This window comes from Lagopus muta, chromosome 10 (assembly GCF_023343835.1).
Source record: "Lagopus muta isolate bLagMut1 chromosome 10, bLagMut1 primary, whole genome shotgun sequence".
NCBI classification, from domain to species: domain Eukaryota; kingdom Metazoa; phylum Chordata; class Aves; order Galliformes; family Phasianidae; genus Lagopus; species Lagopus muta.
Genome location: NC_064442.1, coordinates 4,035,749 through 4,057,656, shown reverse-complemented (window position 1 = coordinate 4,057,656; position 21,908 = coordinate 4,035,749). Strand labels below are relative to the sequence as shown.

At 40.1% G+C, this 21,908-nt stretch overlaps 1 long non-coding RNA gene across 2 annotated transcripts in view; it reads left to right on the top strand.

Moving 5' to 3' along the window:
- Window positions 1-11,052: 11,052 nt before the first annotated feature.
- Window positions 11,053-21,908, top strand: part of LOC125698374 (uncharacterized) — a 99,591-nt gene continuing 88,735 nt past the window's right edge. For both annotated transcript variants that reach the window (XR_007379168.1, XR_007379167.1), the window contains exon 1: window positions 11,053-11,187. This is a non-coding gene — a long non-coding RNA (uncharacterized LOC125698374). The remainder of the gene's footprint in view (window positions 11,188-21,908) is intronic.

Sequence of the window (21,908 nt, the reverse complement as noted above, 5' to 3'; positions counted from 1 at the left end):
TGTTTTTCTCCTCTTCTGCTACTCTGCAGGTTGAAACACTTAGTTGAGTGAATTATGTGCTAACCGACATCTAACAACTCATATTGGATTGAAGCCACATATGCATACAGGGCATAGGTGCTGCTGTTGGTCAGCTGGACTGCCCCTGGGACCATCTGGCACCCCTCTTTGGCCTCCCTATCTCTGCCATTATGTTTACTGACCAGCTGCTTTTGCTTGTTGCCATTGACAAACCTTCCTAAGCCACGGTCCTGAGTTTCTAGTGCCCTGAGGCCCTTGCCCTGGTTTGCAGATTGCCTTCTCCTCTTCAGTGCTGTTCTCACAGTAACTGGGACATTTACTTTAGCTACCCCAGTGCATTATTGCTCACCTGGCCACAAGCCCAAAGTAATCTATTCCACTTCCACAAATTAATGAATTCGTAAGCAATACGAGAGTGACAAAGCTTAAATAAGTTTTGCCTGAGGCATGTAAGAGTGATGAAATAGGTTGGTCTGAACATGCTTGGATCAGAACCTTACCACAGGTATACTGTAATTTCAGGCAACTTGAAAAATGCAAATTGGACCCTCAGTCCCTTACATCATGCTTTTCATTTCATAAACCTTTGGAGTAAAACTAATTTCCTGGTCTAAGCTCCTGTCTGCAAATTTAGAGAATTAGGGCAGACTCAGCCTCTGTAGTTTTAAATATCTTTAAGTGGGGATTTAAAATGGAAATGGACAAACACCTAACCAGAGAAGTATGACAATGTAGCTCCAGTGAAATAAAGGGAAAATCTTCCATTACCATAGTCAGATGTATGTATGACCTTAGTGATGCCCCAGACTGCCTTGGGAGCGACAGTGCAACACTCCTGTTATGCCTTATTTCTTTATCAACAATGTTCTCCTTCACTTTGACGTCAGTTTCAAGATTGCTTGCTGTGATGTGCTGCACCTTTCATATTTTCTTTCTAGTCATAATATTGCTTCAGTCATAACCTCAGCACTTTGAGGAATAATTGTCCCTGACAAGGGGGTGAATCACTGGCAGAGAGTTGATAAGCATTACATACAGATGACAGAAGTCAGGACATATCGGATTACTGCTGTGAATACAATAAAAGAGAGCCTAAACACTTTGGCAGCTCAAAGACAAGCCATTTCATAACTCTCTAGTGGGGCTATTATCTTCCATTTACTGCCACTGATAACCAGGTTGCAACTGTCTCTCTAGGATCTAGTTACAATTCACTTAACACTTAGAGGACCAGACATATTGGAGGACACTCAGATGAGGATAATTTCTTAAAGATCATTTATTTTTAAATTTTTATCTTCCTCACTGCCCTCTTTATGCTGAGATAAGAAACTAAATCAAGAAGCTTTGAACTTCCTTTAGGAAAGGAGAGTTCATGGTCATCTTCTCCTTAATCTTTTACTTTTGAGTTTCTTTTGAAGCTAGTCACTCATATCCATCTGAATAAGTGACAGGCTGATTCCCACTTCTTTTACTCTTGTAACACATACACCTACACCTAAAAGCTTGTTCCAGTAGTAGCTCCATTAGCTTTTCTTGCTATGTTTTTATTTTTGTAGCCAGGATAGGGCAACTGAGCTTACAAATTAGGGGGTGCTGGTGTGTCCACAGCAGATAGTTTACAGCAGTGCTGATAACAATCCACAATCCACGTTGACTGGATCTGGGTTTAGATGGTATTTATATGCATTGAATGAGATTTTGTTTCTTAGAGCTTAAGATGTGTTAAACATCGAAATATCAAAGTTTTCTCTTTCAGACTAAGGACAAAAACAATTATTTTGCTATGACAGAAAATTGGCAAATGACAGTTGGATTTCCCTACTGTCCAGTATTGAGAAATGTATCAAGATGAGCTCCAGGATGAAACCCTGTCTGTGTGAAAGGAAACCATCTTCTGCATAGTTTTTCTCCTGAAGCAATACCATGAACAGTAAATGTGAGCTCTGTTCAGCTTTCAACATATGAGGTGTTTTTAAATACAAGAGAAAAGCTCTTCCACTATTTCTCAGGCTGAAGATGTACATCTGTACATCTGTAGATGGGAACCTCGTTGTGTAACTTTGGCCACATAAATGCATACCTGGATTCATGTCTGCCAGAGCTCCCCCAGATGCATTCCTTGAATAAGGATATTTCTGACAAAAACAGATCGAGAGGATGGGATGGGTTTTGAGACTAACTGCTATTGGCAACTCAGGGGCTGCATCTTTATAAACATAGTCTTAGAGCCTGTGCACAATGTTCCCCTTATGTTTCCATTACTGGAAGCTCTGTAAAGAAGTGTCATGATAAATTTTTGAATAGCCAGATTTGGTGAACTAGGAACTAAAATGTATCCCCATTTAAATCTTTTTCTTCCACTGCAAACTTTGTCTTCACTCACCAAACGTTGGACCTACTTTCACATAAGCCAATGCAGATCTATGTGGAGTGAAATTAAACCAAGTTTTCGTAAGACACAAATAATAACTGATGCCTATAATTCCCTTTTCAGTAGGATTTGCAACCCTTATTAATTATTCCTAGCACAAGCCTTCTGCTATAGGAAACCATTAAGGGACATTAGCAATTAAGGAGGGAGGAAAAAGTTCAGTCACTGTTGAAACTGTAATTCCAAGAGGTTTCTTTTCAGGACTTCTGGGTCTTCCCACTAACTTTTTAGCAGCCAGAGAATGCCAGCTGAATACCTTTCTGCCTGGCTTTATCCATCCATAACATAAGGGTGATCAATCTTACGTCCTTGACAATTTTGTCACATGGTGAAACCAAGTAATATCTGTAAATTGCTTTAAGACGTTGAGATCAAGAGAATGATGGAAGTGCCAAGTGTTGTTGTTGTTATTGTATTAACAATGTTGGCTGTTTTCACTGTTCATATGGTAGCCTGGCTGGAATCGGGCAGGAAGCCCAACAATACCAGCAACCAACAAGAAACTAAAATAAAATGTTTCACTTAATGAGCGCCTCTGTTTAACCAGAAGCCTGTGTAATTATGTCACAGAGGGCTAAGGATCTAATGTTTTCCTAATACATTTGCTTTCAAGGGGATGATTAACCCTGCATATTTCAAGATGATAAGCTGCTTCTTTGTTCAGTTCCAGTTATTTTTTTCTGGATTCCCTTGTGGATCCAGAGAGAACCTGAGAGTCAGAGAATTTTTCTTAATTGCACAATAAATATCTTGGATGTCTGATGCTGGAGTTCTTTCTAAAGACACAGGTTATTAGTCCTGGGTTGGATGGGTTTGTAAGGGAATTCAAATGCTGAATTTATTCTATTTTCTCTCCTCTGAGCCATGGCATACATTACAGTAAGACCTCAGGATGTCTGCTTTAAACAGTCAATATTCTCAGGAGGCAGTTTGGCCAGCAAGAGGAATACAACTATACTTTGAATCAAAGAAAGCCTGATTTAAGTCATAAAGGTTGTTTTCCATTTAGATATTTTTACACGCATGTTCTTATTATCTGTGCATGTCTGTCCAGTTGGTACTTTTCAAATACTGTGATGAGAACAAACAGCAAAGAAGCTCTTTAACTCCTGGAGGCAGCTCTCTTAAGAGATGTTGGGAATCACTCCATATTGAAGATATTTATGGTGAAAACAGGGAGGGACTGATTCTGTATTCGATATATGTGGAGTTGTACTTGATGATCCTTGTGAGGCCCTCAGAACCAGGGATATCCTGTGATTCTACATGAGATTCATTGACATACTCCTCTGCCGAGAGGTCGAATAAATGGCACTGTGTTCACACCTCACAGACATTTGATCATTTCTGCTCCTAAAAATGTTCAGTGTGGAACCCACTGGCCCTGCATGCAATTTACCCCAACTCTTTGCCATGAAGAACATTTTCATATATCCAATCAGGCTCTTCCATGACATGTTTTGTTTTGCCACCATAGGAATGAAAACTATTTTTGCCTTCCACTTATTAGCAGACAGTCCCATATATGAACATCATGCATTTACAGTGAAATGACATTTACTATTCGGCTGTTCAAACTCTTTCACAACGTATTTTGTGTTTGCACCTGGGTGTGAGAATGGTGAGAAAGAGATTATCTTTACACTAGCAAGGCAGCCCTACATATTCCTTGATTTCTGTAAATGGCTTTTAAAGGGAAAAATGATCTCATATTTGAAGTACAAAAGATTTACTTCTTTTTATATCAGCTTTCAGCCACATGGGAATTTGTTAGGAAAGAAAGAGTTAATAATATGATTATCAGGTCAGCAACTTTGAAAGGCGTTCCCACTTTGAAAACCATTTTCGTAATTATTTTAAGTTAACACTTAAATGCATAGAAAAAAAATCACGTGTAATATGAAACCCCAGACATGGGGACAGGACTGGATTGAGATAACATTAAAGATTTTATTGCTGCTACATTATAAATTATTTCTATTATGATGGCCCTATGGGTATTACATTCTGTCAGTTCGCTTTCACTGTTACATCACTTAATGTTATTAACACACTTTAGGGTATAACATTACAGTTTTATTGTGGGAACCTTAAACACTTACATCTAAAGTACTGAATCAAGTTATTATCCTAGCTGACCAGATCTGGTCTATTATCATTTTATCACTCATAAAAATCTGTGATTCAATTTGATTTAACACTTGAGGAAAAATCATCTCTTATATATGTTTAAAACTAGTTGCAATATTAATACAAAGCAACACATGGATGACTTCATTTTATTAAACCTGAGGTAGCCCTGGGAACTGTATTTATGATCTTTATGCCACATGAGAAATTTGATCTGAACTGTTGCCATTTGTGATTCACTAATAAAGTGATAAGGTTTTCTTATCAGTACCTTAGAGAATTGTGAGCATAGTACTCTTCTTACTGCATTCATGGCACACTCAGTAACCATACCTTGAACACGATGTGCTAACCAAGGAAGAAGTTATGCTTCTTCGTGTCTTGTCTACCTTGTAGACTGGAGAAATGCTGCCCTTTGAAGGTGATATGTGCTCAGTACAGCTTCACTGAGTTTAATATTAAGGAAATAAAATAGAGCCTATTTTCTGTGTTTGGAGAACAACAGTAACTGTAAGGCACAATTTGTAAACGCTTATTTGTGTGACTCCTGTGCCTTTTGTACAGGCCAAAGCTCTTGAACACTTGCACAACATTTAGAGCCAGCAGAAGTTCTATAGAAGACATTGGTCAGCATTGTGCAGGCAATTGATTACTGGGCTTAGTTTGATAGATGAGCAAGAATAAGAATACATTGCTTGGCACTGACTGAAATTTCACGTCTTGCTTAGGTTAGCTGTTTTTGTTTCCTTCAAGGAGAAGGCAGAAAAGTGTGTATGAATTTAAAGCTTGTTTTGGAAGTGAAAAATCAGAACAATGTAAATTTTGAAAATGTCAAAATGAAACATTTCATCTTTTTCACTTCAGGAGAGGAAGAAGATGAGACTGTGCTGGTGTGGGAAAGCAGCACTAAGTGTCTTGCAGAACTTTTATGATCTTTCCAAGGAATTTTGCTCCCACAGCCTCTTCCCTGCTGAAGCTGCAGGAAGGAGTTTGCTCAGCCTCACATCCAGAAGCTCATCAATGCAATAACATTTCCAAGCAGTGGGGTGGATGCCCTGAACCCACCAGTCGCATTCTGGCATGCACACCTAATCTCCCTATCAACAAAGATGACAGCTTGGTAACAGCAGCTGCTGCTGAATGGAACAAAATAAGAAAAATAACTCATTCTAGATCTACGTTCCTTCCTTTCATTTTCATACTTATCACAAATTAAAGTGTTCTAAGAAAAGTAAAATCCAGAACTTTAAAAAGCTTTGAGGTGTGAGGATCAGATACACAGCTGTACACATAAAGAGATGAGCTGCAAAAGCTAGGAAAAATACGAACATGTAAATCCAACACAGAAATTTCTCTTTTACCTGTTTGTGACTCACTTTAGCAAGTGGAGCTATGCACACTCTGTAGGGGTGGCATGGATGTGTAACTAGTCATCAGACATTACATTCTTGCATCAAGCATTACAAAGGTAAAATGTAGACCCTCAAATTCCATGTCAGCACGTTGGGATTTTGTTGATTGTAGTACATGCACTTCCACGTGGGGCTGGGCTCACTGGAAAGGACTTATTTTCCTAACAAAAGCCAATCACCATCTCTGGTAGATCTTCCCATTTTTATTTTGTAATGAAATCAAACATCAAATATTTTCTCTTCTTTTTCAAGAGTTATGGAGAGTCTAAAGAAGACATAAGACAACTACATTGTGGCTTCTTCAGGTAAGAAAAAATCAGAGTACTGCTGCATCACCATGTGAAATATACAAGTTAGGTGGAGATACATTAACTAGTGTTATTCATCAGTCTAAAGTGATACAATTTATTACTTGATAATAATAGCCATGGCTGTATAAGTAGTAAAGGTAAAATTACATCATAACTTGCATTAGCAGTAGGAGATTATATCCTGATTAATGCACAATTAACTTGTCATGTGAACAGTGCATGTGTTTGGGGGTGGACAGATGGGTTACGCTATGTCTCGTACTCACATGTATAGCAATTATTACTTTTTCCTAACCCCAGAATTGGATACTGGTCTACATCTACTAAAATCCTTAGGCAGCCCATCAGCTTAGTGCAGAACCACCTACAATCAGTGTATCACTAAGAAATCCCTTGGAGGTGACCACTGGGAAATCTTTAACACTTGCACTAATCCTTTTCCTCTCTACAGACTGGGAATGTCATCCACAGCTCCAGAATGGTATGTCAGCTGAAAGAAATAGCCTTAATTGCTCTTCTGATGGGAGGCACAGTCACCTGAGCTGATTTCAGGGTTATATTTCACAGCTCCTACTCCCAAGAGAAAGCTTCCAGCAGCACTATTTGGTTGTGGATGAGGAATTCTTCTATGTCTTTTTTTATTTTGATTTTACAGAGAAAAATAATTAAGCTGGAGGGATGGTTAAATGGCAGCTAGAAGGATTTTTACTTTTAATTGCAACTATGGATTGAGATGCTTCAGGTTCACACAAACTCCTCTTTAGATACAGAACTGTGTTACTTGTCCTTGTACTGATATTCAGCTTTGTCTATCTGTTTGCTCCCTTTCTGTTTTCTCTTCTGTTGAGTATATGTATGTGACTCTGTATATCTGAGTGCATGCAAAAAAAAAAATATATATATATATATAAAAACATAGTTAACATTGTTGAAGGGAAACAAAGGGCCTCCAAGTCTTAGTCTCTGTTCTGTCACAAAATCAGTCCTTGAGACCACCCTTAAGAAGCTCACTTTAATTTCTCTCTCTGAGTTTCTCAGTCTGTACTGGGGGAAAGGGCTGCTCTGAAAGTAATGTCTCTTATTTTGTTATGTTGGCCCATGATGTTTCAGGTGGGTGCTGGTGGCTTGATAGTAGAGTCTGAACCTTCCAGCCAGTATTTCATCACATTTTGTTGGTGTGCCGCAGATAGCAGCAGATGGTGGTCTGAGAAAATGGTGCTGATGTGGGCATGCTTATGAATCAAAGGTGCGTTACTGATTTCCTCCGTGCAGAAAAAAATGGCACCCACTGACGTTTACTGATGCTTGCTGAATGTTCACAGAGATCAACAAGTGCATATCAGCACAGTGAGGCAGCGAGTGCTGAGTTTCAGCACTGGAGGCAGCAACAGTGGGTCACCTCCACTGGTGCAATTTTTACCAGCACAGAGTGCAGGCTCTTGTTTATTGCTGCTGAAAATGCACAGCCAACGGTGGTGACTGTTCTGAAAAGTAGCGTTTTGTAGCTGAGAACTTGCTCTATCAAATAGTGCTATTGTGCTCTTTGGAGCTGTTGGATTTTCTGTGGAAATAAAGAGGAGGCATTACTTTTGGAGCAACCTATGTATGTTACTATTTTAGCCTACCTCACTTTGTATGTGATACTCAATTAGCTGTTTGAAGTTGCAAATTGCTGACTGATGACAGAACATAACTTATCAAAATAAATGGCATCATATTTTTTGCACACTCTTCAGTACTGAAATCTACCAGAAAGAGTTGGCTGACTTTGATCCTTACTGTGCTTTATTTTCATGTTTGATGATTCTCTCCTGTTCCAACACCAAATGATGGTCATTTTCTAGCATTTCCAATTTGTAAGCAAGAGCTGGATCTGATGTAATAAGAAAAAAATCTAATCATTTTGTTGTCTTGGCATTTATTTTTCAGCTGACATAACTGAGTAGTTGCTGATTTGAATACCTTTTCAGATGCAGGAAACTCAACACTGAAAAACATGCAGAGTTTCTGTTTTGCAAACCTAGTACATAGAGAACCATGCTATGTTTGATTTCTACTGTCAGAATGTTTCTAAGTAGCTCGTATTTAATCCTGCTACATAGAACACTGTATAGTAGAAATCCTGTTAGCAAATTAATAGCTAGTAAATATCCTTATTTCAAGGAGTTCTAGAACAGACAGTGTAATTTCTCTTTTCTATGTCTGACATCTTTGATTCCGTGATGATCAGGTGAGCTCACATTGGATTATTTTTTCCCAGTCCTGAGTAGACAGTTGACTCCATCCTGTACAGAGAGTCTATTTTTGTCATTAGGAATTCACTTCATTCTGCCCCGATCTTCATTTTCATTATATCCTTGGAGATACAATCAGCAGATGATGCTACATAAAGGCTAGCCAAGGCTTCATTTACACAAGTGAAAATGAGAAGTGGCATCAGCATTTATTTGAGATTTAGTTTCTGATATGATAAAACTCACAGAAGTTATTACATTAGCACTAAGCCTGCATTAAGCGCACGTTATACCTTAGACTATTGTGGGGGAGACCAGAATCTGCTCTGCAGCCTTTGAAATATAACTTAAAGCTCATGTATTATTAAAAATAAAATCATTCTTTCTCATTCCTCAGGAGTGGTTTGTGTCTCTATTGAAGTACTTCAGGATGACAGAAGAGACTTTCAATTGTACCAGCTGAAATAACTGACGTCTTCACTTCTAAGAGTGAGTTTAAGATTCAGAGATATGTTAAAGCTTACATTGGTTGTATGCAAAGCAAGGAGAAAAAGGGTAATTTCCTTTGTTGGTAACCTTCCTATTAAAAAGAATTGTCAAGTCTGAAAATGGAAGTAGTATAAAGTTGGGAAATGTTGAGAAAATACTTTGGGTTAAAGTAATTAATTGGCAGGTCTGAAGCATTTGAGTGATTTAAGGAAATGTAATTAAATGTCTACATTAAAGGTAGACATCTACTTCAAACAAGAAATGGAAAAATTTCTTAACCTAAAAACCACCAGTCATGCCATTCTCATACAGTGTGGGACATGGGGGGGAAAATTCAACGTATTTGGCATTGCCAAATCTGTACTGTTCCTGGAAAAAAAGGAAGTTCTGTGCAGAATTTTGTCTAAGCACACAATTAATGCTAGCTGTTGTTCAGAAGACATCACAGCTTGCAGAGAACCAGCATAATCACTGCCTTGCACCTGTGCTACTTCCCAAGTTACCTGCTCGGGGGCTGGAGCCTTCCCAGTAGATAAACAGGTAACTTCTCAATCACAAATACCTAGTTTGCCCCCTGCACAGTTTCCCACCAAACAAAGCAGGGAAAGGCATGCAATACGGTTAGCTCCAGCTCTGCAAGGCTCAGATGCTTGCTACTTAATTTTGCTTTTTGAAATTCCCTCTCTTCCCCTTTTATTGATGGCTGGGCAGGAAGACTGAGAGCTTAAGAGATCTGACATCTATGACTAAGACAGTTAATACGCTGCATCAGAAAGCTGCCAACGGGAGCCAGGTAGCAGTTTGCCTGTTAGCATTACAGAGCAAGAAACTGACGGGTTTTGGGGTGCGTCCTTCAAGCATCATGAGCTGCTTTGCAATATTTTCAAGCTGCAAGCATACGAGGCAAATGCAAAGGATTATTCCCCCTCCCAGTCCCCATCAGTTCCCAGCCCAGCCTGTAATTTGGCAAGATGAATGAAGTGTTTTCAGAGTGTCATCACTCCTGCCTCTGGCAGATTTGCTTCCCCAGTCTGCCTTTCGCCTTTTGGACCTGTCACTCAGCCCTTTGGCAGAGGGGAGGAGGGGGAGGGAGGAGGAAATCATCTCTTTGCTAATCACCTATCACAGGCAATGAAATCCCACAGGCTGCGTGCCAGCTAGGTACATTTCAAAGGGAAACGGAGGGGGGCAAAGTGTCACTCAAGGCAGATATTTATGAAAGATGACAGTTTGCAAATATCTCAATCTTGGACAAGGCTGCTCCAGTGACACAGAGGAGTGTTGCAAAATTGGAAGAGTCAGCAGCCAACATTTATTTCATCAGGACCTGTCCAATCTTCAGTGATCGCTTGACAGTCTGGGGATTGCTGGCACAAGCCGACCTCTTTCTATTGGTTGCTTTCATTTAGTTTGCATGGATCAGTCTAAAGAGTTGTAATAAATATGTAAAGAAGGATAAAAGGAGTAGTTTTGCAGAGCTGCATACTCAATGGGAGAATCAGCACAAAGCTGCGCTACCCTTTTTAGCTATGCCAAATAGGAAGAGTAGTAATTACACTTCTATTGATCGTTACTGAGTGGGAACAATGAGATGTAGCCCCATCTCACTGGTGGAGGCCCCTGCGACTCATGAGCTCTCCCACTGCCACCAGCAGCTGCAAGGACAGCGACAGCTTCTGTGAGGAACCATTCTCCCACCTGCCTTCTATCTGTGCGGCACGTGAGAGACACCCTTCAAGATTGGAGTCCAAAATTTGCAACTTTCACAGCGGTCATTTAAATGTTTTGGACCTTCTTTTCCGCAATTCTGTCCCAGCGGAGAGATTCCACCTGCCTGGACTCTCACAGCTCTCAGGGAAGGTCACCACTGAGTGAGGCACGGCTGCATACGGTCAGCCAATCAGAGGGCTCCAGCGCCACCACGTGACCAGTCTCGAGGTTTTATTTTCCCACTCCTCGGGCTCGTGCTGGGGATTCCGGCGGCCATCTTGCGCCACGTGGTTGGTAGGGAGGACGGGGTAGAAGGAGGGAGCGGTGTGGGGCGCCTTCCTGGGTGATAATGCAGCTGTGTGCGTACGGGAACAAGGGAGTACACTCGTCAGAGACAGCAAGGAGTTGGGACACCCTGGGAAGCAGCAAACCAGAGCACCAAGCAGGTAGGAGGCAAAAGCGTGATGAGTGTGGACGTGGAATTGTGTTCCTTGTGCAAGGAAATGGGACTGGAGATTTTCCCCTCCAAGGGGGAAGGAGTATCCAGTCAGGGTGTGCTGCTGCCATCAGCCCTTTGGCAAGGAAATACTCCTGTGGGGCTGCTTCCAGCCCATGTTTCTGCCTTGTTCTAAAGGATTTAGGTAATGTTTTGAGGACTAGTGTTTCTGGTCATAAGGTAGATGCTTCTGCTTTTTAATGCTCTGTCATTTGGTTTGCCCCTGCTGTGAGCTGACTGGGAGAATGGTGACACAAAAATGCTCTGTCCTACAGAAACAGTGGCCTGATGGGTTGGATTACTCTGCTGTAGGCTGAGTAACAGCAGAGTTTCTGAAATGTGCTGTTAGAAGGTTCTAAAGCAAATGCTGTTGTTGACGTTAACAGAAGGAAAAAGTTGTTTGTTAGTATGTAACTGTAATGTTCAGGTGCAGATGTTTTGTTTCTTATCACTGATGGTGAATTGTAGATAAGTAGGAGTACTCATTTCTTAATATTCACTATTTTCACAGTTAGGTGTAAGGTCTAAAATAACATGCTGCTCCAGCTGCTTGCTGTGTGGTGCTTTCTGGCATCCCATGCACTGAGGTTGTGATGTTATATTAGCAGAACGTAAAATTGTTCTTCTGCAATAGGATTTTTCAGTTCAGTTGAAATGGATTGTGAATTTAAGTAAAGGCCTTGTTTTTCCTTTCATTATGCCTTGCATATCTCAGAGTTTTGCATAATTTAAACTACAGTGTGAAATGAATCAGCACCCTTATTTCAGTCATCAGAAAGGAAGATTTTTTTTTTTCTTGCAGTGTTGGGTGTTCTTTTATGTTGCATGTGTGTAATGGATACAATACAGAGCTCCTGAGGAGAGAAACTTGTGTTGTTTTGAGTCCAGTTACTGGTGTCAGTATATTTTAAGGTAACAGAGTAACTCACAACTCCACTAGGATGCTCGAGTGGCTGTGTCTTTGAAAATGAGCAGTGAAATGAAAATAAATGTACTGAGAGGTCTACCTGTTCAAAGTCCAACCACGTCAGCTGTGACTGTTCCCCAAATGTTCTTAAATGTGCATCTTGGTCTTTGCCCAGTTCAGTGGTGTTCGTGGGTATGTTGAAGAGAGTATATTAGTGGTGTAGAACCTAAGGTCAGTGTCACGCTAGCCAGAATGCTACAAGTTGCTGTTGTCTTCATTGTCTACTGTGCTAAATTGTTCAGAGCTGGTGTGAAGAATCTTCCTCTGCAATTTTCTCTTGGATTTTCTGTTGGCAGGGCACAGGAAGGCTGATTAGCTGAGTGGGTGGGTTAGCTGAGGAAGAGGCTTGCACCTTCCCTTGCCTCTAGTACAAATACCTGTGCTAAAACAAATGATTCATACCGAGTGATTCCTGGGGAAAAAAAAAATGAAGTGCTGTAGAAGACGAGTTAATCATTGCACACCCTGCAAGGAGCAGAAGGCCATTCCAAAGTAATTGAAGTTATCTTCATTATTCTTACTTTCAATTACATTTCAAAATCAAATAAGAAGTTGCCTTTTAGACACTTTTCATGATCTAAATCCCAGTTCTGTAATTTTTACTTGATGCTTGCTTAGGCAAAACTTCTGTTTGATTTTAATGTTCCATACATTTTGGAAGAAAGTTGCTGAAAGAAAGAAACTAAAAAAAGTCTTGGTCTTTGCAATAGCAGAATCTTAATCAGTCCCCACAAACACATGTGTAGATCTTGCAAGTCACCTGTCTGTTATTTAAATCTGTATTCAAGCAACTGCTTTTCAGGTGCCACCTTGACACCAATTAAGCACACAGCTGTGCATCTGCTCATGGGCATGACTGGACTAGATTAGTGAAGTGTTGTAAGTTGGCCATCTCTGTTACTGCAGAGTAAGCAGAATGATTCCTAATAGTTATTTAACAGTTAATGAAGGAAATTAGTGGCTGTATCTGAACTATGTAAAGCAGGTGCAGAATCTAGTTGCTTACTAGCCCTTGAGGGGGTAGTTGGCTGAATGTTTTGGGAGCTGGGAAGCTAATGTTAGCTTATGCTGAAGCATATAGAGATGTTCTCCAAAGTTCTTGGATCTGGGATGCAGTAAGGATTTCTGTAGACTGGATTGCTTTTAACCACAAATGTACCTGCAGATGTCTCAGAACCTGTATGCCTGTGCCACGTATCAGTGCTTTAGTCCTTTGAAATGCCTTATTCCTTGAAGAAAGGAGAGGAACTTTAAAAATAATAATAATAATAATAATTCAATATTATTCAATGGAATTCATCCCACAGGACAGGAATTCCCATACAGGTCAGGAAAAAAATACTGTCTCCTTTTCTGAATATCACTTTTCATACGGTAAATCCCTCAGAGTCTTTATTGTGGAATGAATAATAGATTAATCATTCCTCTGTGTGCAATGCTGAGGTTCTCTAATGTCACTGATTATTCTATATTGAATAAATAGTGTTGCTAGGTTGATATGTTTAAGGCAAATGAGATGCTTATTGGTATCCAAGAAGCTAGTTAACAAGATCCATTTTCCTCCATTGACTTCTACTCATGTATTAATGAGGTTCAAAAATGTCTTTTCTGTGTGTATCAGATAAACGTGCCTTTGTTATTCCCAAGAAGCACACAAATATTTGCTCCATTTATATTTGTATTAATGTGTCACTGAAGCTAAATTTTCAGAAAGGGTATAAATACCATATCCATTAAGCCACTTAAAGGGTGAGTTCTGCAAAACTCTGCTGCAGTTGTTGCCATGGCAAATATCCATATTTAGGGAATTGTGTGGTATCAAATCTAGCATAAAGGACCAAAAGAAGGAAATGGACTTCTCCCCTGACAACTGTCACCTCCCTATATGTGCTTAAAAAGTTGTAATGGCTGAACAAGCAGTGTATTGAATGGTAATTTAGGAGTGTGATGTGTGAAAACGCAATGCTTCCCTGGAAACATGCTGAGGGAGGAAGAGAGCAGTGGAAGACAAGAGTTGAACATAGCCCAGAAGTGGTGGGCATTAGTGTCAGGATTTGTCTGGGCAGTGGTGTGGTGACTTGCTTAGAACAGTTCTAAGTGTAGCGATGAAAATGCCACTAGACTTTCAAGTAGAAGCTGGGAGAAGTTAAAGTAAGGGGAAAAACTGCTAAAAAAGCTTGGAGCCTTTCTTTGGTGTTGTATGAAGAGGCAGGCGGGAACGACACAATTCATGTTGTCTTGTAAAGGGTAAGTGACTCTAAATCAACATAATTCTTACATTTTTGTTTTCCTTCTACAAAGATACTGTTGAGCACGAGCAAACTAAGATGTGAACTGGGATTGTTTTCGCCCTGCAATATTTTGAAAACAAATAAAAAGAAAATAGTGGATGTGATTTTTGAAATTGATACATCTGAATGTTGGTTTTGTTTGAACACTTTGTGTGGTTAGATGAACTGAAGGAAAGAAGACCAATAAACATGCCTTAAAAATAACCTAACCGGGTCTAGTATCAAATCCTGACTGACTTCATGCCTGTTTTGAACCATGGGCATCCTGGGGCTGAATGGAGAATGAATTACATGTGGATGCTGGGACAAGGGAGTAGTGATTAATATATAGAAAGCCAAGAAGCTTACTCCTTTTCTTCACCTGCCCAGAGCAAATTTCCTGGAGACATCTGCAAATGCAGTATAACGAGAAAGCAGAGCCGGGCCCATACTGTGCGGGAAGTCCCAGCCTTTGTCTGCAGCGCTGGATACAATAATACCAGGATGGCGGCTGGACGAAGGGCATCTCTATGTATAAATCCAGATCCCTTTTTTTCTTTTGCTGGTGAAGGGAAAAGGGGAGACCAGGGAGCAGGTTGAAGAACACCTGGGAGCAATATGGAATTTACTGATATTTAATTAAGATCTTGTAGCTCGGTTTCAAACATTGCAATAACTTAGTAAGGAGTAAAACTTTACTGGATTCGGTGTAGTAAAGCCTGTGAATATTTGCACGTTGCCTACAAATGGCAATTGTCTTCTAATGCAAGCTGGAAGAATTGTTGTTTCTTTGTGGCCCTGATCCAAATCCACAAAATCAGCAGGGGAGCCTCTGGCCTCCAGATCAGGTCTGCAGCCTGGTTGGTGTCTCAGACCTTCTTGGGTGTTTTGAAAATGCATGGGACCAAAAATGTCATTCTTTCTCCAGACATCGGAATGCTAACAAGGAGTCGAGGTCAGACTCCTCCAACCGATACTTTTGTTTACACTTCATATGTAAGAATGGGGTTGATTTCCAGGTATAACTGTTATAGCCAGACTCCTACGCAGCCCTGTTTGGGGAATTCCAGATGGTGGAAGTATCATGAGAAGAAATTTACCATCAGCGGTGCACAGAAGTCTGGTAAAATGTCAGTACTCAGGGATTCAGATTCCTGACAGAGCAATCGGCTTCAGTTCATTGCCTTTCCAAGCAAAGGGTAACTTGTTTGAAACAGAGGCTTTCCAGAAGTAGACCAGATACTCAAGCTTTTCTTGTGTTTGCCAGAAGGGATCCTGTGCCATGCTGCATGCTCCTGATACAAAGACAGAGCATGACTAAATGTACCTACTAAAATAAGGCTTTAAACTACATTCCAAACAGATACTTACGTAGCATGAAAGTTCTAGAAATAGTACTTACCACTTTTCTTCATCTAATGTTGTATCAGAAATGTGTGGTAGAAAAAAGCAAGGGAGATGCATCCTCTCTTCTTTGATTTTTATATCAGGCAATTAAAATTAATTGGCGTCTTGTCATAAAGTTAGGTTTGGTGACATTATTTTAGCTTGTTTGTCATCAAAACTCTGAAAATAAGTGATCATGAACCACAGTGGCATCTGTGATCTTTTTGGCTTGTGGATAAAGTATTTCTTGTTCTGTGGTCTGGGATGTTCATATGCTGGAAGACTTCTGAGTTGACATATTTAAAAAAGAAAAAAACCTAACTAAGCTGGAAACTGATACAGACTTGCTTCAAAATTTCTTGTCTTCTGAAGATTATGAGCCAGTGCTATGACCTGTTGAGCCAAATGAAGTCTGCGTTTTGCCTATAAACTGCTTCTCAGTGAGTGACCAGATCTTAGACATGAACCTTCCATGACTTTCAGGAAGTTGGCAATCATGTATTACATGAGCTTGTTCCAAGTTACAGTGCAGTATCAAGATGGTAAATATGGCAGCGCAGTCCTAGAATAACATGTTGTATGTTCTGTGATGGCTGACAGTCTTGCAGGTGCTTAAAAGAAATCAGTGCCTAATGAAAACCAAGTCTATAGAGTGCTTCGTTTCATTCTCCTGTCCTAAAAAGTATGTGTTTCACAGAGTTATGTAAGGGTATAGAAGGATAATTATACAAAAAAGCCAAAAGTGATGGTGTGTTCATTGCAGGGCACGAAGGGGAGAAAACTCCTGGGTCTTTGATTTTTTTATTATTATTATTTTTTTAATCTTTATGCAGTTACATAAGTCTACTTCAAAGAAAAGCAGAGTATGTAGCAGTAGTTAAAGATTTTGTGATGGAGATCAGCAGCTCAGTAGTTTGAAGAATAGTTAGAAGGACACTCATGGAAAGGTTATTCTGCAGATGAAGTGGTAGCTGCTTATTTTGTTACAATTTCTTGAACACCTAGGGAAGGAAAGCAAAGGTACCTACCTTATATCCCTTATTTGATTCCTCAGAAGTACATAAGATAAATTGCATCTAATGACTGGCTTTGGAAAAGAGTAAAGCAGGACTGCCACCAGCATCTTTGAAATACACTTTGAGAGTTTTTGTCTGAGAGTTTCTGACTACATCCGAGTAGTCCACTGGAGCTGGTCAGAATGGCACAAATGAATGTAAGGGGAGGGCAGGGATGACTAATTGAAAACTGGGAGCACTTTGCAAACTCTATTACATGAAATGTGAGAAGTGTAACACGGCAGAAACAAGGCAACGGCTGGTGTAAGCAGTTAATTGTGTTGTACAGCGGCGTGTTAGAGCAGCACACTTTGTTAGAATCTGATCTACTGCCATTTCCATCGTCCTCATTCCTTGATGACTTGGGTTACGGAGATGACCATTTGGGTGAGAGTGTCCCCAGGGAGCCAGCTTGCATTAACCTGGACATCTCCTCTGTTTGATGTGCCTTTATCACACTGCAGTGGCTCTAGTTATTTTTTTTACTAATGCACAGCAGTGATTTGTTAAAAGAGAATTTATTTAATTCAGGATGACTATAGGCTTTTACGTTAAAAGCCCCAGCTAGTTTTTACCTGTAAATGAGGAAGGCTTATTTGTCTGCGAACATCAGTGTCAGCTGTAGGCCAGAAGTGCTGTTTTCCGTAAATATCTTTTAGAGTTCACTTATTATTAAGGGGAAAAGGGGAATGGGAGAGCAGTCGTCTTAGCAAAGTTACTGAAACAATCAGGTAATGGTTCTGCAGCACTGTAGGCTGCTTTAATGCTCTTGTTAGTGTTACAGCAGGAGCTGCAATCTCGTACAAAACCCAATATTGATGCAGTTTGCTGTGTCTGTATTCCCCCTCTTAGCTGTTGTGTCAAATGTCTGCTTGCTGAAGTTCAGGAAATGCCAGCTTTTATTCGAGTGCAGCCCTAAACTTTTCTCCATTATGTGTCTGTGCTCTCATTTTGAAAGTAGTTGGTATTGTTTGGGGGTGAGAGGTCCTCCTGAATTTCTGAATTGCAAAACCTCACCTTCAAGAACTAATTGTGAAGTTTTGCAGTTGTAGAAAACTACATGAGTTCCTACTTTTCCTCATTTCTCTTACTAAGCACAGAGGGTCAGGAAAACTAGTATGTCCGCTTGCAGTGCAGGCATTAATAATTGAACGTGCAGAATATTTGGTACTCTGGGAGCATGTTCCAAAACAACCAGCTTTGTGTTTAACAAATGGAAGTATGGTAGAATGTTTTGTCTTGGGGTTGGAATACAGGACTGTGTGAATTTTTGTATGGGTGCAGTGGATAATTTGAGGCTCTTTGAATTTGAATGCAATAAATTAACAAGTATTCTTGCTGGGACAGGTTATGGAGCTTCCATTGAATCGAGGCCTGATGCTGTAACCCTTAGCACAGAGTGAGAAGTGAGCTTTCTAGTTGTGGATTTGCAGATACTCACACAACTGTGTTACCACAGATCTACACTTAAGCCAATTGAACAACTCTATGCTTTTTCTGCTCTTCTGCTGGATACTGTCTGTAGTCATAGCTGACTGCTTATGTAAGCGTAACAGTAAGCTTGGGTCAAGGCCATCATCCCTGTTCCAGGGGAAATACAGATAACTGAATAACCAAGTAGGAATAGGTTCATTGTTCGTTGTACTCCTGATGGCATCAGTCAGATGGAGCAAGTGTACTGCCTGAGGTCTCCGTTGTTTGTAAAGCATATCAAAATCCACACATGTGCCTTCACAAATAAGTCCTGTATAAACTGTTTTGATGTACCTGTAGGACACGTGAGCTGAGCAGGAAGGATTGGTTGTGCGTTGGCTCGATGACAGCAGCAAAAAGTTGAAGCCTATGTAATGTGCAGTTGCACACTTAGCTCCTGCCACGGAAGTGCTGCAGTTCATGTTGCTTATGGGAGATTTGTGAGAGAGGGAGTAGGCTTTTCATTAATCTCTCAGTTCAGTTCCCAAGTGCATAATTAGAAAACAATTTCACATGATGAAATAATTGAGAAGAAATAATTGAGAATTGACTTTTCTGACAGGTGGAAAGTTCAGTATTGAATTATCAGTATTATTTTGTACACAGTACTGGATTGCTCAGATTTCAGGCACTTCTGCCTGCCTGTTGGCTTCTTCAAGTGGAGCAAGAAATCTTCTTGGCCTGCAAAGAGCTATGGCCTTGTCTCACAGGAAGGTGCAGACAAAACAATGATTCACAACAAAGCACACACCAGAAAAATGCTCAGGGAGATACAGAACCAGCAGGTTCTTCTGCTTGCCTGTGCACCAAAGTCATGTTTAAGAGGAAAGTGGCAGTTCTTGCTGTGTGGCCATCTTGTCTGGACCTTGCTGGAAGTTGTACACAGCGCAGTAATGAGTGCTGAAACCAGCCATAGTAAGGTTCCAATGAGGAATAAAGTATATGCTCTCCCTACGTGGTTTTTCAAAAATGAATTATGCTATTAAGTGCCAAGAAGAAAATTAGCTATGAGCTTTTAAATTTAAAATGATCCCCTTTTTAATTGTAAAACAGTGGCACTTAACTGCTATTGATCCAACGGAGACACATTAGGGAACAGGGTCACCATAACTGTTAATATTCACTGCTTAGTGAAAGAGCATCAAAGGACATTTTAATGTCACAGACTTTCTTAGGGAGTTTTTAAAGAAAGCTTAAATCGGCCAGCCTATGAATGAAAAGGACATGAGGTAGACAAATGTAGAAACAAATGTGATAGCAATTTTCTGCTAATCAAATCATAACTCAGAATTGATTTTTAGGCAAAAGCTTATGTCATATAGATTTCCAAGGTGTACCGACATTTACAGATCTAGAGTATGTATTTTTTTTTTTGTGGACTGGGACTTGATCAAAGGTGGTTGTCAGAGGGGGAAGGTTTGGTTAGTGCTGGTGCGCACACACACTCAGCGAGTTCTTGGCTGCTTAGTCCTAACATGGAAAGTACCATTAAGCAGGGATCTCCTCCTTCAAAGGCATGCATGTTTTTTCTGTGGATACTGTGGTGAACAGTCTTTCTCTGAAAATCTCTTGATGTACCCACCAAAAAGTCAAGCCTTGCTTTGCTGTGTCAGCTTAGAAATGCCTGTAACTTGGACATCAGTTATGGCAGCGGAAACACAGTCTATTTCCAGATGCCGATAACACATTTTGGGTAGTCACCATTCTTGGAAACAAAGTGTTTCATCGAAGTTGTAACGTTTTCATTATTTTCTGAGTGGGAATCTATCCCTGACCTTTTTCAAAGTATGAACTAATGTGATGCTAGCAGAACTAACTCAAATATCTTCTGATTAGTTATCATCTGATCATCATAGTTATCATCAGTTATCATCTGATGGTATCCTAACCAGATTTTTGAGTAGTATTCCAGAAATGTTTCTGCTAATTGCAAGTGCTCTGATGAAGAACTTTGGGGAATTTCCTATTAAGTCAGTTACTCGTGATAGTTTTGCTTCCATGTTCAAGTTGTCATTTTATTTCTTCACCCGGTTTTTATAAGAATTACGAAATGGGTATTGTAACTTTTGATGAGAGTGTACTGAGGAAGATGCTACCCTTTGTGAATGGGAGAAATGGTGGCTGCTGCTTCAGGTGCAGGATATGCAGTGTTTCCTCAGATTGCAAACTGCTCAGAGCACTGTGTGGGTGTCACCATGTCTTTTTGTAGCCCCTTGCACAACGTACTGGCTTTCCTAATGCAGACTTAAATTTATCTATAAAGTTCGTAGTTAAGAGGAGAGAATCTTAAAAAGAATAATTTGCCCTTATTTGAAAGTTGCTGCTTCAAAAATTAAACTTTCCTAAATGCAACAACTCGGAGCTGCGAAAGGATTGGATATGATTAGGGAGGTTTCTTCCGTTTAAAATAAAGCAAGGGTAATTGCCATGCAAGAGAAGCGGTGTTCTGCCTTTCAGGGGCAGCTTGGAGAAATCTTTTATCCATGAAGATCTTATATGGGAATTTTAAATGAGAGGATGCCTTTATCCTATAGGGTGGAATTTGATAACTAGGCTCCGTACCTCTTTCACTTGGGGTGATTAGGTCTCTTTCACTCTTGGGATCTGTACAGCGTATGGTTTGTGAAGGAACTGATAGTTCTTGTCTCTGTTGTGAAGACAGTGTGGTTGTAGGAGCCCTCTTGGGACTCTTATAATGATCAGTACAGAAAACTCAAGTCTATCCTGGAGCGAGAAAGTGCATCGTTTAATGAAAACGTTGTCTGTTATTAATAGAGTGATGGTAGAACTGAGGAAGAAGCGGGCCTGGGGGGCCTGTGGGTCTTTGGCTAAGTGTTTTTACTCTGCTTTCTTTCTTTTTTTTTCTTTTTTTTCTTTTTTTTTTTTTCCTTCCCAACCCCTGGAAAAGAGCAGTTACAGTAACCTCGAGGAAGAGATACAATCAAGAGACAGCCTAGAGCAAGAAAAGGTCTCTGTTGTTTTTCAGTGAGGTCATTTGTAGTTCACAAAGCAAGGTCAGAGGGTTGAGACTGCTGCAGGCTCTACACGCAGTCACTATCACTAAAAGTTAAATTTTCATTTTTTTTTTGTACATGTCTTGCTGTATTTTGGTGGGGACTGTGTAGGTCTGTTATTACAGAGCATCTTATCAACTGTATGCTCCATAACAAGCAAATGTGTTTGCCTGAGTTCCAGAGACTTGATTTGTTAATCATACTCTGTGAAATCAATTAGTAATCACACAGGAATGGGTGCTTGTGGGACATTAACCTATGAACTAGCAGAAAGATAGAATGAGATTACAGCTGCTTATTCAGTGAGCTTGCTGGATGATAACTAACCCAAGTGTCAGCCTCTTTCTGTCTTTTCTAGGTCTGCATTTATTTTTTCCTGCTAGCATCAAGTGGAAAAGAGAGATTTTGATGAACCAATGGGTAGGAAAGCATTTCCTGTATGACTGGTTGTATTATAAGAGATAAAATTATTCTAAAATGTAAAGAGACTGCATACCTGTCCTTGC